General features: G+C 42.1%; 1 protein-coding gene across 1 annotated transcript in view; it reads left to right on the plus strand.

The window, feature by feature from the left end:
• Nucleotides 1-5,634: 5,634 nt before the first annotated feature.
• SLC4A4 (solute carrier family 4 member 4) overlaps nt 5,635-17,216 on the plus strand; it is a 327,443-nt gene continuing 315,861 nt past the window's right edge. The window contains exon 1 of the mRNA XM_045858122.1: nt 5,635-5,761. The gene's annotated coding sequence lies outside the window, so the exon portion shown is untranslated. The remainder of the gene's footprint in view (nt 5,762-17,216) is intronic.

Here is a 17,216-nt window from a genome sequence, read left to right on the forward strand (position 1 = left end):
TAATTTAAAAGTTATTGTTTGAGAAGAATGATGTTTTCAGGAATTTGTGGAGACTGAATTTGTCTTAATAGAGCTATATTCTGGTTGAGGAACACTTTTAAAAAATGTTCCAAAAAGAGTGGATGCAATCAATCATAATTATTAAGTTCCTACTATGTGTAAGGCCCTGTGCCAGCTGCTTTCTGTCCTGTCCACTTGCCTTTAAAATTCTTTCTATTTATGCATCTTGTCCTTCAGAGCTGTGCGCTCAAACATCACCAGGTCAGAGATGGCTTGCCTAACACCCACCGGAAAGTAGCTCACCCTCCTCATGTGTTATTTCTTCTAGGGCTCTGGCGATACTATCATTTCTCACTAAATTTTCTTTTGAAAGTGAAAGAGTGCTGATATCATCACACAGGGATAACTGGGATAAACGGAACTGTGGACTGGGATGGTTGGCCTCCCTTTTCATAGCATTTACTGCTTCATAACAATTTGCAGTTCAAGGAAATGGAAATTAACCTGTCCATTTATTTGTTTACTTGTAAGTTTCATGAAGCAAAAACTTCATCTGCTTGTAGTAAGTTGATCCTTAATAAATGTTTGTGGACTCAGTGGATGACCCTATCAGGCTTCTTGTTCTGTGTAGAACTGAGCATCCTTTGGTTTTTATCGGGAATCTGAAAAGCCACGAAGGGCAAGTTTACTCAGAATGTTTCGTCCCTCAAGATAGGAGCCAGCTTTTAATATTTAGATTTCAATCTTGCAGCATTCCTCGTAAAGAAATGAGTCTGGTAGAGATATGTATGTGAAGTGTCAACCGTTCTGTCAATTGCAAGGAGATCAAGGTGCTGTGGTCCCCAAGATAGGCCTGGCGTGGGGAGCAGACCAGCGGGGTGAGAATAGTCATGGCCTAGTTCTATTCACTGGTCGGTTGGTCTGCAGAAGACCTGTCTCTAAGCAATGAAACAGGTGTGTCCATGTGACTCAGTCCACAGGAGACAAGGAAGAACAACTTCAGAGCAGCCAGCCATCTGTGCTTATTCTTCTCCCAAGGTGGCCAGGAGGCCAGCAGGACACAGAGGAACAAGCACCTTTCTGTGTCTGGTGTGGACACACACACACACACAAACTACCAGATTCCAAGGACCACTTCTGGCGAAGAAGACTGATGCAGTTCTTTGCTATCTTACCTAAAACCAGGCCAATCTTTTTTTAAAATAGCAGGCATAGGTTTTAGGGGCTTCATAGCTCAATTTATTTTTTTCTTTTTCTCTCCAAACAGAGAGGTCTGTGTCCTGCATTATGCTGATCCGTGGGAGAATTCCTGTAGGAGGAAGAGGCTGAAACTCTGGCCTAGGGTTACTAAACAGAGCATTCATAATAAATGTGTCAATGCCATGTTTGAAAGACTTGAATGCTTCTCTATCACAAACATATTGCTCACACTTTATTAGAGAAAAATAGTCTGGTTTCCTATCAGAATTATTATAATTACAATAATAATAATAATTATTATTATTAATTTTCTTAAGCCCCTTGATTTTATTGTGGGAACTAAGGCCCAAAAAAGCTGAATAACTTGCCTTCCTCAACATGAACCAAGAGAGGCTCCTGGTTTTAGAAGTTAGAACCTCTCCTAATACTTGATGTTAGGTATGACCATTGGGTATGGTTGACACCTTAGTCGTTTGAGCTGTGAAAGAACTTCTGGCACATATTTAACCAAATGAAATTATTTTCCCTAGCTCATGTCATGCTGACAGCTTCCAAAAACTGTGTTGACCTTTCTTCTCTACTACAGAAAGGGGCTATTAGTAAACCTGAGATTTGAAGGAGGTAATACAGATTATTTGTCTAGGTTGGCTGAATTTATTGGACAGAGTATGAACTTTCTGGAGTGTAAGTGAAACCAAAATGAGGTCTTTAAGTGACCTCTTTCCCTCTCTTCATATCTATTCCTATCTTCAGTTTCATCCCAGGCTAGTCCCAGGAAGAGAAAGAGTAATTTTCTCTATCCTTACTCTTACATCATGTAGTGGTGATTCAAATGATTATAGAGTGGCAACTTTGATGATTATTCTTTTGCAAGATTGTTTGATAACAAAACAAACATAAATCAAATATCAGCACAACAAAACTATTCTGCACAGCAAAATGTTTGTCAAATTTCCACATGTATTTCAAAAGGAGCTGACACTGAGAAACACTGAGAAAATTTCTGATCACGATCATTCTTGGCAGCTGGCAGTAATAGGATATAACGTATCTACTCCCAGCTTTCTGTTTAGGCCCAGAAATGAGATGTGTATGACTGTTATAATTTTGTGTAACTCCATGATAAACATTTAATGATATCATTCATTTTCTTTCTTTTCTATAAAATAATGGGGAAATCCCTGCACATAATAGTTATACTTATGGGTTCTGCTATTTGCTGAACAAAAATGCTTTTTGGATAATTTCTAGTACAAGTCATCACTCTCCTTATTTTATGTAGTGAGAATATATAAATACTAAGCTCTCTGAGTACAAAACTCCAGAGGTCTTTATACAGAGGCGTGACTACACAAAGACACACAAAAATTTAGAACACTCTCCTTGGCAGTAATCCTATCTGCTCGTCAGATGTGTACCCCACTTAATTTGAAAAATCAACACAGTGCCTATTAGCAGCACTATTTTATTACATACAACCTTTTTGTTTTAGAATCGTAGTGCTATGTTTATATAAGACCAGGAATGCCTGGATTGCCCATTCAAAAGCTTTCATCTTTCTTCTTGGAGACAGGTTTCATCACCTGCTGCCACTAGATGGTGCTTGTCATTGAAATAAGGGTTCTCCCTCCCATCTTTCTGTTTTCTTTAGTTGCCTATTAGGACCTTGGATGATATAAAAGAAACTTGATTGATAAGCTCAATAGTGGGTGGGTATTCTAGAAGGTCATTTAGCACAGAGAGTTATTGATTAAAAAAATAAATAAATCATTATCAGTAAAGATTACTTATACTGGTTTTTTAATTCCACTAATTTTTTTTTGTTCATTTATCTTGTCACCAAGCTGTGTGAACCCCAAGGCAAAAAGAACAAATAAATCTTTCTTTGGGCTCATGAGAATCAAGGGATATAACTCAAATTTTAGAACAGGTGGAAAAAAAGGTCTCAAGATTTATTGTCCTCACCAGGAATAGCATTAGCAAAGGTGACCGACCACATGCAGAGTTAACAAGAAAAGTTAATCAATGACCTTTCAAAGAAAAAGCACATGCATCTCAATTACTAGACAATAATCAATAGGAAAGAAAATGGAACATGCTCTCTTAATTGTGGGATAGCAAACATCCAGTAATGAGAATGATAACGGATTATTGGCTCTTTGCCAAAGACACAATTTTTCTTGTTAATTTAAGGCACACACAAAAAACTTCACCCCACAGTGCTCTAATTCCCTCCCTGCCACCTACCCCACACACCAACTTTGTGCCCCTTCCAGGGTAAAATTTTGCCAATCTTGATAGTGAAATGCCTCCAGGGGTTACCTATTTGTTTTGCTCGAAGGACAGTTTGATATCTTTCACAGCAGAGTATTGAAAAGCATACATTTCTTGGGCTTTTCCTTTCCCAAACATTCTCCAATTCTGACCATTCCTGGCTGGTTCATGATTATGATGAGAAATTGCCAGCTATGTTGAAATACATAATCCACAGTGTGAAAAACTGCTGAACAGCAGTGGCAAATTCTTAATACAAAAGTGGCTTTCCTTTGCTTGGGAGCTTGCTCTGGGGTTGCCGATTCTTGCTAACTGTGAGCTCAGGTACTGAAAGTTAATTGTAACATTAGCCTAAAAACAAACCATAACTATGTAGGCAAGTTTAAAGCTATATTTTGAAAAGACTTCTGTTTTGAATTTCCCATGTCACTGCAGTGAGTCATGTAAAATGTGTGAACATACATGTTAGCCAGATGTAACAACAAACAGCCAGACACATGACATTAGTACATTTCAATCTCAGACATTCGACAGCCTTGGGTGGTTCCCAGTGCCTTCTGAGCTTTACCCAAGGATTTTCAACATGCCAGAATTTTGAAAAGATACAAGCTTATACCTGCTTCTCTAGCACTAGTGAGGTACAATGGATCCCTTCCAGTTTTAAAAACTAGAAAGAAAAGCCTCTGCCCCCCAAATTGTTTTCCTCCAGTTTTTTTTTTCTCTCCCTGTGAAGGTTTTACTAGTTATAGCTTAGTACTGAAGAGTTGGAACCAGGAACAAGGACTCCGTACCAGAAATTATTTATCATGGGCTTTATGTGGTTTGGTGGGTGCTTTTGAAAATACAGTTTGGTCACTGACTTCTGGAACATATATATTTTATTTATATCTACATTTACATCTATATCTCTACATAATATGTACTAATAGGAAATACACTATATGCTGTGCGGTTCAAATCCATTAAATGGCTACGTTCTAGTAGTACTTAGAACCTTAGACGGCATCTGTGTCGACAGTGTGTTCACCTATGGTTTAATTGTTTGCTTAGCTGATCGTAATGGGGCTGGGCCATTGATATATTATAAGTATTATTTGCTTGGCAAAGGGGATTTAAACTTCCTTAATTAGCCTTAGGAAAGAAACTCCCTTGGGTGGACAAAGATGTTTCCCAAACTGCTCGAGGGAGACAGAAGCCACCAGGAGTGACACGAGCGAAGGACAAGGTCGAGAACCGCGCACTCCCGCACACCCCTCTCTGAAGGCCAGCGGTGGCTTGAAACTGTTCTGACAGCCCTCCCTCGACCCACACGCTTCAAGTTCATAAAGTGGCGTCAAAAGTGATTTGCAGCTCGGAAACGCGAGCAACTTCAGTTTTGCTTGAGAGCACAAGCTTTCCCCAGCGGGGAACTCTGGTGAATCGGACAGAAAGCTGGACCTCGCAGCCTTCTTGCGGCTGCAGAGAGAAGGAACCGAGGGAAGCGAGGGCGGCCGGTCCGGAGCTGGGTGTCCGGCCAGGTCCAGGCGGGCGCTGCGCGCGGAGCCTGAGCCCCCGGTGGGGGCGGTGCGGCCCGAGGCCCCTCCCCGTCGCCACCGAGGCCCCGGGCGCTCACGCCCAGCAGCGGCAGGCCTCGGAGGGGGCCGGGCGGGCGAGCGCGAGGGCAGGGCAGGGGGCTGGCCGAGGCCACTCGCGGCTTTAAATATGGATCGAGGGCTCGCGCTCGTGGCACAACCCTCCCTGGTCCCCCGTCCCCTGGCTGCCTCCCGAGGGGCGCCCGGGCCGCGCGCAGCTGCTGCAGTGTTAGTTAATGGTAGAAACAGCGGAAAGCTCCATAAATATGCCGGAGCTGTAGACGGCAAAGTAGAGTAGACGCTCGCAAACGCTCACCCGCCGCGCACCTCGCGGGCCGTGCAGACATCTCCCCCCGCGCCACCCGCTGCCCCGTCCTCGCGGGCGGTTCAGGTGCCAGTCCCGCCGGCTCCGGACAAGCTCCCGCCCCGGCGCCCTCGCCCGGCTCTCGCTCCCCTCCGCCCGCAGCCCGCGCCCACCCAGGCGGCAAAGTTGTGACTTCTTGGGCGCGGGTGGCTCGCTCCCCGCTCGCCCCGCGCCTCGCGCCGACGACTTCCCGCTGCTCGGCCCTGTGGCGCCCCGGCCCCGCACCCCCGGGGATCCCACGGCCGCCCGCCTCCAGCCTCGGCAGCGCTTCGGTGGCGGTTACAGCTGTGGTGGCGGCGGCCCCACACTCCACCGCCAAACTGGAGGAGCGACGGAAGCCGGACCCCAGGAGGTGAGCGCCCGGCCAGGGCGGCAGAGCGGGGCGGCGGTGCTGGGGGCGCGCTCCCGGGGGGGCAGGGAGAGGTCAGTGGTGGGGCCGGGCATCCCCTGGGCTGCTCGCTGGCGGGGTGCAGAGGCTTCTTCCGCGGAGAAGTACTTTTCCCCTCCTATCTCCTTTGCATTTAGAGGAGTTTGGGTGGTCCTGGTTCTCCCCCTGCTGTAAAGCCGCCTTCGCGGAGCCCGGCGTTGTTGCCGGGACTGTGGGGCCAGTGTACGCGGCGGGCTGGGTTTCGGCGCGGTGACACGTGTGTTCCCGTGAGGCTGGGTGGTCCCAGCATGGAGGGGCACCTGCTTGGAGGGGAGACGTCCCCCAGCCCACGAGCGGGGAGGCTTGGGGCACTCGCGTTGCCACTGAGACCTGGGCTCCCACTTCGCTGACCGCTCGGAGACGGAGCATTTACATCTCTCCCTGGCACGCCGAAAGTGGGGGGTGAGTCAGGCAGAATCTCTGCTAGTGGCACACACTCCTATGTTTGCAATGGGTTTGGGGAGGAGGCAGAGGTTAAACTGTGGTTTCTCTTGGCCAGTGTAGCTCTTCCTCAGGTACTGGGCAGCATGTGCGTCTTGGCAAGGACAGGTGATTTCTTTCTTCCTAAGTGCATTTCCCCCAGCCTTTGCCAGTCCATTAATAAGAGTCACCAAAGGCAGGCAGGAGCTGAGAACCGCATCAGCAAACTGCAGCAAGTACCACGCAGAAAAGTTAGTAAGAAAAGAAAACAAAAACCAAAACAACGAAACAACAGCCCTGGACCAGGCGTGAAAGATGAAGGAAGCCATTCTACCTCTGGTCTACCACTGTAAGGCATTTTTTTTTTTCAGTTCCTGGTTTTTCCACCCCTCATTCCTTTTCAAGGCCTTAGCTTCTCAGCATAATTGCCTGCAGCAAGCGCGTTCCAGTCTTGACATTGAGCAGCAGTTAACTTCAGTTTACACTCCCTGATTCTTTCTCCATTTCACTTCAGTGCAGGAGAAAGTTAATCCTGAAGGGAAATCATTACCCCTGGGCTGTACTAAGCACATTGTCTGAAATCCTGGAACAACCCCCTCCCTAGGAGACACTGCATTGTAGTATATTTCCTCTTTTACTTATATTTGGGAATTGAAGTTAGACTATTACTCGAATTAAAGAAAGCATATGCTGTACATTAGGGTTTATTTTTTTCCATTTTGTTTTGAATAGATTCTTTAGTGCCCTTACCCCAGTATTCAGTAGCTTCTTGTAGACACTGTAATGTCTCTTAAGGTTTCTGGCTCAGAGTTCTCCTCCTTGTGCCTGTCACATTAGCATTTAAATAATTTCCATGCTCATCACAGCACTTAGACTGAGGTTATCAGTGGAGCTTCAGTCAAAGGAAGCATGTCTGCTTATCATTTTTCTATAGTTTTAAGAATTTAGAAACAAACCTGTTTACTTTCATTTTAAACTTAAATGTACTGATAGCATTCTGTTCTCTTTATATTAAATCTTAAAACTGAATGGTTGCAACTTGATCCCAGAGTCTCCGGTAAGACGACACGAAAGTCCCACATACAGGGCGAGGCAAGAGTTGGTTTCCAGTTGTAAGTACGTGAAACACACTTTATTCTTGTATTGTTATTTATTAATCATTGCATTATTTTCCATATGAACAACTGTAAACCTACCTTTGCCCCACCCTGTATATGGATTGAGAAAGGAAAGTAGTATTCTTATGAACTGTTGAGGCACGGACGTTTATAAGAGTCAGGGTGGGAGGAAGGCAGGGACAAGATGGGACGTTTTGATAGTTCCAGGCATGTCTACCTTTGAGAAAACGGAAAGCAAAGAACCCCTCAACATTTTGTATGAGATGTTTTCGAAATGAGGTTTTTGGTGTCATTTAATGTCAGAGTTCATTCTGGAGACTTACTAATGATATATAAGGCACCTCAGACAGTGAAACTGCCAGAATATACACTTAGTTTATAATGATGTATCTCCTTTAGTTCATTTTGCCAACATAAAATCACTGTAAATGTTTGAATGTTAGTGTTACCATTTTAGTTTTTTAAATGATTAGATACATTTACAACAATGTGTGAAAGGAATACAAGGAATCATTTAGAGAAAAAATGTGATAGAAATTAGATAACCTTTGGGACAACTTCCAGCAGGCTCTGCTGGTAATTTTTTTTTTTAATTGAGCTCTGGCAAGTACAATGTTCAGGGTTTGATCCCTTGTTCTGATAACAAGAGAGATCGGCTGGCCATAGCTCGCTTCATCTTAGAAGCACTAGGAAAGGAAATGCAAGGTAACTAACTGGTGGATCATGATAATCAAGTTTCTTGGCTTGCCTCTGAGGGCGCTGCAGGTTAGGACTACTGTCGTCAGGGAGAGAGTCCTGAGAGAGTTCATTGCTACTTCAGTGTGGCAATAATGCACATCGTCTGCTTGTTTTTTGTCGTTCCTTTGTGTTTATTTTTAATAACATAAATGCAGTCTAAGACTGGAGGTGATACTAGGATTGGGAGTGAAAAGAACAAGCGGAGAAAAGTCTAATGGCGATGAAAGTTTCTAAGTATCAACAGCTTCTCCATCGCTGAGATGGAAGGAATCAGGGGGTGTGATTTAATGGGGCAAGGGAAGCTGCAGGCAGGACACATCTCATCTCTCACTGTGATTTATGTGATATTTGTGTGTTGTGCATTGTGAGGGGAGTCATTTAGCAACATCCAGGAAATTAATAAAACCTTGGGAAATAAGATATAGCTACCATTAGGATTTTGGTGGGGGGCTGTAATGAAGGAATTTTAAGGGAAAGGGAGGACTGATGTTTATTTTCATATAAGGTCAGGGCTAAGTTGTATTCTAAATATGTTTTGCCTTTCTCCCAATATCTAAACACTTGATATTTGTGTCACAAAATGGAAAGTACGCCAATGTCCTTATAACATGAAGGTGATGTTTTATATCTTTTGTGGTACGCATTGTTATTTATTTTTTCAACAGTGGAGACAGAGTCTCCTAACCTAGCCTTTTACTCAGTTTTTCTCTGATGGACATTTATGTGTGTGTGTGTGTGCATACACGCACCCACATGGCTCATTTGCACAGGTGGCCAATCTTATTTCACCTAAAGCTGTGTTTATTTGTGACTGTCGTAGTGATTGTGTGACAGTAACTTTCACGGCATTTCTCTAGTATCAGCAGTGCAATGGCACTTCAAACAAGGCATTGAAAAGACAGCCAGCCACGAATCGTGATGGATTCATTTACCTGCTGTGGCAAAGAAGAGAGAAAACTTTTACTTTCCATCTCCTTCATGAACTCGATAATTTTATTTCTTAGTTATGAGGATTTACCAGCCTCTGAACTAAGTTGTATGTTCAAAAAAGATGGTGGTGTAAATAGCAGTGGGGGAACATTGTACATCTGTAGATGTTTTCACATAAGCAGAAACCTCCTCCTCTTCTTCTTCCCTGCAAATTGAGTAGATGTAAGGGATTATTATGCTGGTTGGAGAAGCGAGAAAACAGACACAGGAAACTTGTATGCTTTCTCCAACAAAATGGAAAGTTACTGTTGGAGGTTGGAATGAACATTTTAGTTTTGAAGTAGTGGTATCGTATTGAACAAGTGAATGACTGTCCTCAAATGAATGAATGTTGCTTCCATCATAGCCAAAGCCACTGAAGCTGATAAAAGCTTTTCCTGGTTTAAAGTGATGGTTCTCCTTCCCTGTGAGTAATTCTGCTCCAGCGCTTTCTTGCCTCAACCTTATTTCAGGTCCTGCAGTGCCAGGGGTGTTTCACTAGTGAAGAACTTTCAGTTTGTGTGTACTAATTTTGGTTCCAGTCTTGAGTGCTAACTTTTGTTTTTCATGGAGAATGAATACAGAAAGAAGTAACATGAACTTGGGATGTTAACGGAGGCAAATAGTCACCAACTGATACTTCTCTCTTTTAAAAAAATTTGTAGATTATTTTGTAAAAAAGGTATATCCTTAGTGTAACTTGAATTTCTGTATCAGACTTTAAAAAGATTTCAACCCTGGCTGATATAGCTCAGTGGATTGAATGCCAGCCTGCGAACCAAAAGGTTGCTGGTTGGATTCCTAGTCAGGGCACATGCCTGGGTTGTGTAGGGACTGCACACAAGAGGCAACCACACATGGATGTTTCTTTCCCTCTCTTTCTTCCTCCCTTCCCCTCTCTCTAAAAATAAATAATTTTTTAAAAAAGGTTTTAATTTGCTGATTTTAGAGAGAAAGGAAAGAGGAAAGAGAGAAAGGAGGAGAGAGAGAGAGAGAGAGATTTGTTGGTCCACTTATTTATGCATTTATTGGTTGATTCTTGTATGTGCCCTGACCTGGGATCAAACCTGCAACCTTGGCATACAGGGACAATGCTCTAATCAATGGAGCTACCCATCTAGGGCACACCTTAAAAAGATTTTAAATAAAACTCATAATAGGACATAGGACTTCCAGTCAAGATGGGAGCATAGGTACATGCTTTGCCTCCTTGTACAACCACAAGAAGAATTACAACTAACCTCAAAACAAATAAGACTCAGAACCAACAAAAAATCAAACTGTATGGAAGTCCACCAACCAAGGATTTAAAAAAGCCACATTCATCGAGATGGGTAGGAGGGGCAGAGACACAGAGTTGGAGCTGAGAGGAGAAGAAACATTCTGTGGCATGGAGAGGCGGAGGAGGTGGCGGAGGCAGCGATGGTGGTAAAATGGACAGTCCCACACTCACATGTGGTGGATAAAAATCAGGAGGGATACCTTGGGAGTGAGTTACCTCATCCCCAGTTCAGACTGCACAGCCCAGGGTTCCAGCCCCAGGAAGACAGATCCTCATAACTTCTGGCTGTAAAAACCAGTGGGGCTTGGGGTGGTGGGAAAAACTGCTGTTTCTTGAGGAGAGTCTGTTAAAGGGGCTCACATGAACTTAGAATGTATGTAAACCCACCCACTCTGGGATTCACCACCAGGGCAACAGCTGAAAGGGTGCCAGTCCCATATGGGAAGCAAGTAAAGAGACTAGAAACAGGGAGAGTGCCAGGCAAACCTCCAGAAGCTGGGCAGTGGCATTATCCCCTTGCCGAGCTATCCCCCCAACTGAGCCACAGTGTGGTGAAGCAGGTTCCCTGCCCTGGCAAATACCTAAGGCTCTGCCCCACTCAACTTAACAGGTGCACTAAGACAGGGGATCAAACTAGCTCTACCTAATACACAGAAATAAACATGGGGAGGCTGCCAAATTGAGGAGTCAATATGGCCCAAATGAAAAAACAGAACAGAACCCCAGAAAAAGAGCTAAACTAAATGGAGATAGCCAACCTATCTCCACTGAATATGGCAGGATGCTCCAGGATGCTCATTGAATATGGCAATAACATAAAGGAAAAAATGAAGGTTACACTAAGTGAAATGAAAAATCCACAGGGAACCAACAGTGAAGGGAAGGAAGCTGGGATTCAAATCAATGATCTGGAACAAAAGGAAGAAGTAAATGTTCAACCAGAAGAGAAAGAAAAATAAAGAATTAAAAAATGAGGATAGTATAAGAAGACTCTGGGACATCTCCAAATATGCCAACATCCAAATTATAGGGATGCCAGCAAGAGAAGAGGAAGAGCAAGAAATTGAAAACTTATTTGAAAAAATAATGAAAGAAAACTTCCCTAATTTGGCAAAGGAAATAGACATACAAGTCCAGGAAGCACAGAGAGTCCCAAAGAAGTTGGACCCAAAGAGGACCTCACTATGACACATCATAATTAAAATACCAAAGGTGAAATATAAAGAGAGACTCTTAAAACAGCAAGAGAAAAGGCGAGTATTACCTACAAAGGAGTTCCTATGAGACTGTCAGCTGATTTCTCAAAAGAAAGCTTGCAGGCAAGAAGGGACTGGCAAGAAGTATTCAAAGTGATGAAAAGCAAGGATATACAACTTATACTCCAGCAAAGCTATCATTAGAACTGAAGGGCAGATAAAGTGCTTCCCAGACAAGGTAAAGGTAAAGGAGTTCATCATCACCAAGCCAGTATTACATGAAATGTTAAAGGGATTTATTTAAGGAAAAGAAAATCAAAACTCTGAACAATAAAATGGCAACAAATTCGTAACTACCAACAACTGAATCTAAAAAAGCAAACTAACCAAACAATAAAAACAGGAACAGAATCAGATATGGTGGTCATTTGGAGGGTTATTTGGTTATTGGGAGGGGGAGGAGGGAGAATGGTGGGAAAGGTACAGGGATCAAGAAGCATAATTGGTAGGTACAGAATAGACAGGGGGAAGTTAAGAATAGCATAGGAAATGGAGAAGCCAAAGAACTTATACGAGTGACCCAGGGACATGAACTAAGGGGTGGGGGGGTTGCTGGAGGGAAGGTGGGTACTGAGTGAGGAGAGGTTACAAAGGGGGAAAATTGGGACAACTGTAATAGCATAATCAATAAAATATACTTAAAAAACAAAAAAACCTCATACTTCTGGGGGGACTTTTTAAATCAAAATACAAAATGAGAAAGGAATATATTATCTTTAAAACTGATAAAGTGTTCTGTGAGTGACATAATTCAAAAGCTGTTCATAATGTCCTGGATAAGAAGTTAGCAATTTCTTTTCATTTTCGTAATTGTATTCACTGATTGATATTCTCCTTTATACTATTTGCAAATAAAAAAATGTGTGGGATATGGAGTTTTATGTTAGTTGATTCTAGCTTTGGTCTGGAGACTTAGTGTTCACTGGGAGGGCCCAGGTACAACTTCACCTGTTTGGAACTCTTGTATTTGTCATATTCTCCTGCACAAAAGCCTCTGAGCAGGCAGAGTAGAAAGTTAAAAAAAGACATACATGAAAGAGGATTCACTTTACTCATAGGTGATCCTTCACAATCTGTTTACTTTTAATTCACTTACAGTTTTAACAGGATTGATAAGATTTCTCAGATTTCTAATCCCATAGCAAACATTAAAACTACAAATTAAGAAGATAGAAATGGCCTTATTTTGGCAGCTGTATGGATGACATTGGAAAGTGCCTGAGGACAGCATGGTCGTCAGGAAGAGAGAGACTAAGTACCAACAGCAGAAGAAAGAATTAAAGCAAGCAGAGAGCTGGCATTACTTAGGCGTACCCTGAGGACGTCACTTCACTCTGCTCCCTTCTCTCTCCCGCCCTTTTTCCTTTCTTGCTCTCTTTTTTCTCTCCTTCCCTCCTTCTTACCTATTTAAGTTTTTATTGAAATATTACATGTGTGTGGAACAGTATGTATGTTATTCAGTCCTAAATTAATAGCTCCGGGTGATGAATCTAAGAGTATAACAGATCCTTGTAACCGGCACCAAGGCCAAGATGTAGGCCATGGCCAGCAACCAGAAGCCCCCCGTTTCCTAACCCCCGGGTCATTACTTTTCTCCCAAAGGTAACTTCTCTCTTGACTTCTGAGACTGTTGGTTACTTTGATCAATTATTGAACTTTCTATTAGAGTACATGGTATGTGTCCTCGTGTCTGACTTCTTTTCCTCATTATGTTTGTGACTCTTTTGTTTTGTGTGTAGCAACAGTTTGTTTATTTGCATTCCTTTACAGTATTCTATTTTATGAGAATGCCACAATTTGCTTTTCCACTTTGCTCTTGATGCATATTTGGGTTGTTTCCAGTTTTGTGCTATTATGAACAGTACTGCTGTGAACATCCGTACATGCATCTTTTGGTAAACGTGGGAGTTTTGGTTGTGTATCTTGTGTTGGACTATTGGGCCAGTTTTAGCAGAGAGCGCCTTCCTTCAAAAGTGGTGCTAACCCTCTCTCCTACCAGCCCTTGGGAGAGTCTCGTCTACTCCTCACTCTTACACACAGCTGGTACTCTCCGCCTTTTTATGAAGCAGAGCATTTTGCAACCTGTTGTTATTGCCCGGTGACCAGTGGAGATATGGATTGGGAAGATATGGGCTGGGGACCCAGTTTTCTCACTTGCTAGTTATTTGACGTGGGGAATTTTAAAAAAAAAAACAAAACAAAAAACCGTATATCTTGTTTTGTCACTAATGATCATAAACTCTGATTCACAGAGGCGTGAAGCAGACAGATGAGGTGGTATTTATGCCAGAACCCCAATGACCGTTTGTGTGTTAGTTGTTGTGTGTAGTGCTGTGCTCTACAGTGCTTTTTATTCTTGAGTTGAATTGTGCCAGCACTGAGAACAGTGTTCCTGACATGTTAGTAAATGTTTGTTTGTTGAACGAATAAGCACATCTAAGTATGTTTCTTGATCTGTTACTCTGAGTGATTCAAATTGTGTTTTGCATTTTTTTCTCTAGGGCTGTTTATTGGTAAAGCTGAGTTGAGAACAGGGTTTATTAAACATCAGCTTGAAAAATTGAGTCTAACAGCCAGCAGTTTGAGAACACGCATTTCCCTGCATTGCTCACATTAAACTCATGCCCCTGTGTGACCCTTGGAAGGCCCAGAGAATCCTTGAAAATGATTATAGTGCTCTTCACCTGGTTGGTGCTCCTCAAAAGCTTACACACTGAATACATTTAACTTCTATAATTAGAATGCTGGCCAACAAATTTCTAGATTTAAAATATTGTAGTGGGTTCTCCAGTGCTGATACCTTGGAAACCACATTTCTTGAAAAATTAAATGTTTAAGGATGAATAATAGCTGGAAACTGGAGCTTGTAGAGAGCCCTTTCAGCTTAGTGTGGAAAAGGGGGTTCTCAGATATGTTAATTATAATATCAAAAGCAAACTTGCAGCATTATATGTGTTTAACAATTCTTAATTCTTTGAAAGGTTTGATTTTTAACTATAAGTATGACCTTGTGACCCTTACTTTTCTTCATCTGAAAGGAGGTTAGTACAATAAAAATTTGTATGATTTTTACTATGGAGAACTACATGATAAATAGTAGGTATCTATTTGCAAAATTAGGTTTGTAACAGAAGGAACTTAGATTTTGATGTGGGAATCTGATTATATTTTCTTGCCCAAAGAGCTGATAGTTTGTCTTGGTTGGTTGGCTCTCATTACTTAAGTAAAATATAACTATTTTGTGGTACTCAGAGTACTGAGCATGTAAAATGTCACTTCAGAGTAACATAAGTCACTCTATGTGTGATTAGGGCATTTGCATTTTAGGTAGCATCCTTCATAGGTGCTTGACCCATATGTGGCTCCTTGAATGATTTAGTGGAAAATGGAATCGTCTGGTGTAGCAGATAATTTTGTTTTCTGTTATAGACATAATGCTATGGAAAATTGAAATAAACTAATAGGTAATTATGGTGAGCCTTGTTTTAAAAATAGTGAATTTCAGAAAAATTCATCTTCTGTTCTGGGTAATTTGATTCCCATGAGAAGTTACACTGGATGGTTTTAAAATAAAAGCTGGTTACTGCTGTGTTAAACTCTGGAAGCAAGTCTCCCATAGGTGTCCACTCAGCACATGAAAGTTTTTTTTTTTAATTGGCACATGGATTAGGGAAGGGCAACTATTTAAAGACCAGGATCATGACAATGATAATAGCTAAACCAATATCCCAAGGGAATGGGGTTAGCGCTTCCATTTCTTGTGTTCTTAAGCATGAAAATCTGTTGGTATGGCTGGACAGGAATCCTAATGTCTTTAATACAAACTAGGCTTTTCTATCTTTCATCCCAAATGATCATGAATGAGGTCCTGAGACTTTTATTTGGTGAAACATGTTTGTTCCAAGTGAGGATTCAGTGAGATCATCAGTCAGACTGAGAGTTTGACTGGGTTTGAGCCTTGATGGCCGTGCTCCTGAAACCCTCCCCTAGCGTGCCGCATATTGACTGCAGCTGTGGCAGGACCTCACCGTGGAACTGCTTCAAGAATTCCTTCATTCCTTTGACCTCTGGAGACCATGTCCGTAGGAGTGTGAGATGAGCACTCACGATGTTAGCAGAGTGGCCTCATGGTTGGAGACAGCCGGAGTGCTGATTACAATCACCTTTGGGAAATTGCTGAGCATTCGCAGGTTAGGCAGCAACACACAGATCACACGTTTGCACTTCACACGAGTGGAGCAACTTCGCCAGGGAAAAGAGAGAGGAGTGTTGGAAAAGTCTTTAAAGATTTAGATGAGTGAGATAATTTTCCTTGAAAAATACATGAAGAAATGAAACAAAAACACATGTCTAAAAACATCAGAAAAAAATACAGTTTCAAGCACTCTCATGTTTTTACGGACACAACTTGGGGGAGTGAATTCTACACTTCAGTCCAGGGGTGTCCAACCTGCGGCTCCTGGACTGCATGCAGCCCAGGATGGCTATGAATGCAACCCAACACAAACTTGTAACTTTACTTAAAATGTTATGAGATTTTTTTGTGTGTGTGATTACTTGTTGCACTGTATTTAATGTGTGGTCTAAGACAGCTCTTCTTCTTCCAGTGTGGCCCAGAGACACCAAAAGGTTGGACATCCCTGCCAGATCTAACTGATCATTTTATTCTTGCTTATTGCTCTGCACTGCCCTTTGTATCCTTCTGCACTGTCTGCGTCCTCATGGGAAGAAACATGTCAGAAGATGTTCTGTGGTCCTCACAGTGGCTAGCGTGTCGTATAGTGAAAATACTTACATAATGGAAGGATACTTAGTTACTTAGAAAATCAGGACAAACTAACCAGAGATGCCCAGTCATTATACCCAACTTTATCTAAACTTGGTTTCATCTAGTTGTCCCTTCAGTGTAGTAGCTTTGATTATTGCTGTTAGGTCTTGTTTTTTTAATTGATGAGAGAGAAAGAGAGGAAAACATCAGTTTGTTGTTCCACTTATTCATGCATTCATTGATTGATTCTTGTGTGTGCCCTGACCAGGATAATACTCTGACCAACTGAGCTACCCAGCCAGGGCGCTGTTAGGCCTTTCAAATATTTCTTGTGAAATTTGTTGTCATGAAGTTTGGAATCTGGTAAATTTTGGGATGAAACTTATTATTAGGCTTTGTGATGTGTAATACAGTTTCTTGGAAAAATTATGTAAGCTTTCTATGTAGCTATGACTGTATTTTATCTATTCTTTGAATTAGACACAGTTCTGTTTAATATTTTTTGACATTAAGTATGAGTTGTTAGCACTTAAAAATAACTTTATTTTAAAATAATCAGGCACACTGGAAGTTGGGAAGATATAGTTTTTATATAGCCTATACCTAGCTTCCCCAATGAGTACCACTTTTAAGATTCCTAAAAAGGTATACCTAAAAAGTTATATAAGGAATTGTAACTTTCATGCCTTCTCTGAAGAATTTTTGTCATAGGTATTATGAAAAATGCAAAATTAGGCACATGTAGTGTTTCTTGGGTGTCAGTTGGGAAAGGTGCTTGTGTTGAAGGCAATAGGAATCATTCATTTAATTATTCACATCTGTGAATTTG

Source organism: Phyllostomus hastatus, unplaced genomic scaffold (assembly GCF_019186645.2).
Source record: "Phyllostomus hastatus isolate PE091 unplaced genomic scaffold, TTU_PhHast_1.1 phas_scaffold_1674, whole genome shotgun sequence".
NCBI lineage: Eukaryota > Metazoa > Chordata > Mammalia > Chiroptera > Phyllostomidae > Phyllostomus > Phyllostomus hastatus.